Below are 2908 nucleotides of genomic sequence, written 5' to 3'. Positions count from 1 at the left end.
TCACATTTAAATGACAGTCTTGCTGATATAAAATTCTAAGTTCTAAGGTCTTTTATTTTTTCATTATTTTGAAAACACCACTCCACTGTCTTCTTGCATCCAGTATTGATATTGAAAAATGTGTCAATAAGTTTCTTGTTCCTTTGTTGGTGATCTTCTCTATCTCTCTGGAAATTTTTAGGATGTTTTCTTTGTCTCTAGTATTCTTAAATTTCCCAAAAATGTTTCTAACAATAAGTTTTTCTGGGGGGTGCCTGTGGCTCAAAGGCATAGAGTGCCAGCCCCATATGCCAGAGGTGGCAGGTTTAAACCCAGCCCCGGCCAAAAACAGCAAAAAATAATAATAATAATAATAAGTTTTTCTTTCTCTCTCTTCTTTGACACATTCCATCTTCAAAAAAAATTTTAAGAGAGCAATGTTTTCGGTCAGGTATGGTGGCTCACACCTGTAATCCTAGCACTCTAGGAGGCTGAGGTGGGAGGATCCCTTGAGGTCAGTAGTTTGAGACCAGCTTGAGCAAGGATGAAGCCCTATCTCTACCAAAAATGGAAAAAAACTAGCCAGATACTGTGGCAGGCACTTGTAGTCCCAGCTGAGGCAGGAGGATCATTTGAGCCCAGGAGTTTGAGGTTGCTGTGAGCTAGGCTGATGCCACTGAAGTGGTGTGTAGGTGGGAGAAGAGCCTTGATACCTGTACAAGGCTCCTGAGTTCTCCCCACATCTTCCCCTTCCCAACAAGAAACAAAAAAAGGGAAGAATGAGGCCTTGGGAACACACAAGATAAGTCCTTGCTGACTTCATGGTACACATACAGGCAGGATAAGGTCATGCTGACCCCATTGATGTTAAAAATGTTTTTGTATCCAGCGGGACCTGTGGTTCAGTGGGTAGGGCACTGGCCCTATATACCGACGGTGGCGGGTTCAAACCCAGTCCCAGCCAAACTGCAACAAAAAAATAGCCAAGTGTTGTGGCGGATGCCTGTGGTCCCAGCTACTCGGGAGGCTGAGGCGGGAGAATAGCCTAAGCCCAGGAGTTGGAGGTTGCTGTGAGCCATGACGCCACAGCACTCTACCAAGGGCAATAAAGTGAGACTCTGTCTCTAAAAAAATAACCAAAACATAAATGTTTTTGTATCTAGCTATTATTTTGCTTAACCAAGTAACCGCAAGTGCCAGGAATCTGCTTCTGTCCATGCTGGTTGTAGAGTCCAGCAGCTTGCTTGCTGCGTCATCCAACTTATAAAAGCTATGCATTAACCCTGGTTGTGGCTGCCCTCCCCTGATCTCTCTGAGACTTACAGAGACAGCTGCCCGCCAGCTAAAATAAAAGACTCCATTTGGACACTTTGAAATTGGCCATATAGTCCTTTTCTCACTCGCCCCATAACACCACAACACTCTGGCCTGGGCAACAGAGGGACACTCTGTCTTAAACAAAAGAAGTGCAATGTTTTTTATTCACTGATAAACTAAAAGCCCATTTTTAGATGTTTCTTTCTTGTATATGTTATCTTTATTTTATTAGTTAGCAAAGCCCTATAAGGAATGTCTTCCTCTATCCCTAAGACTGTGGTCCATCTTCATCTTGACTTACCTGAAAGTAATGAAGTTCATAAGTTGCCCTATCAGATGCAACCACTCAAAGCCAATCTCAAAGATTGTTTTTCTTTTTTGTTTTGTTTTGTTTTTGAGACAGAGTCTCACTCTGTCCCCCTGGGTAGGTTGCCATGGTATCATCATAGCTCACAGCAACCTCCAACTCATGGGTCAAGCTATCCTCTTGGCTCAGTTTTTTTTTTTTTCTTTCTATTTTTAGTAGAGATGGGGGTCTTGCTTTTGCTCAGGCTGGTCTCAAACTCAGAAGCTCAAGCTATCCCCCCTCCTTGGCCTCCCAGAGTGCTAGGATTACAGGTGTAAGCCATCTCACCTGGCCTCAAGTAGTACCTTTTAAAGAACTATTTCTTAGAAATAACTGACTTTTTCCCTTTTTTTCACCACTATACTCAGGAGAAACAACTGCGATTTTATTCTTGAAGTGTTCAATGTGAACAAGATTTCCAGTTTTTCCTTTGACTTAAACCTTTTTCATAGAAACTGCTCAAAATTTTCAGAATCAGAAATTCCAGGGTGGCACAGTCGTTACAGCACCGACCACATGCACCGAGGGTGGCAGGTTTGAACCCAGCCCAGGCCAGCTAAATGTCAATGACAACTGCAACAAAAAATAACCGGGCATTGTGGCAGGCACCCATGGTCCCAGCTGCTTGGGAGGCTGAAGCAAGAGAATCTCTTGAGCCCAAAAGTTTGAGGTTGCTGTGAGCTGTGACACCACAGCACTCTAACAAGGGTGACAAGGTGAGACTCTGTCTCAAAACAAAAAAAAAGAAAAGAAAAGAAAGTCTACCTTCTACTGGATGAATAAAGTACCTAATTAACTTCCAAGCAGGCCTCCCAGGCTTCTTATCTTTTTGAGGAGCCATCTTGAAAACAGGCCATGCAATCAGTGAGCAAAAACCCATTTTTGATAAGGAATAATTTATGCACAAATTTTGTGTTCACATTTCATCTTTTTTTCTAATTCTGAGAAATTTATCTCCATTTTTTTAAGGCTAGTCAAGTGGGAGTGGAGAAAGAACAATGGAGTCTGTAATTGGTTGTGCGCAATTAATTGTAAACACTGCTGCACTCAGACCGGTCAAACCATTATTTTTAAAATATTTTGTCCTCTTCATTTTTGTCTCTCCCTCCAGGACTCCTTTCACTTCTTTCTTCTTTCATATCTCTTAACTTCTATACTTCCTTTTTTTTCTTTTTACATTCTATTTATTAAAAAGACATGGGTAATCTCTCTGTCACCCCGGCATAATCACAGCTCTCTTGTAGCCTCAAACTTTTGGGCTCAAGT

The sequence above is a fragment of the Otolemur garnettii genome, unplaced genomic scaffold (assembly GCF_000181295.1).
Source record: "Otolemur garnettii isolate 467f Iridium unplaced genomic scaffold, OtoGar3 scaffold00046, whole genome shotgun sequence".
Taxonomy (NCBI): domain Eukaryota; kingdom Metazoa; phylum Chordata; class Mammalia; order Primates; family Galagidae; genus Otolemur; species Otolemur garnettii.
The sequence above is the reverse complement of the archived record's forward strand: the minus strand, read 5'-3'. Positions refer to the sequence as shown.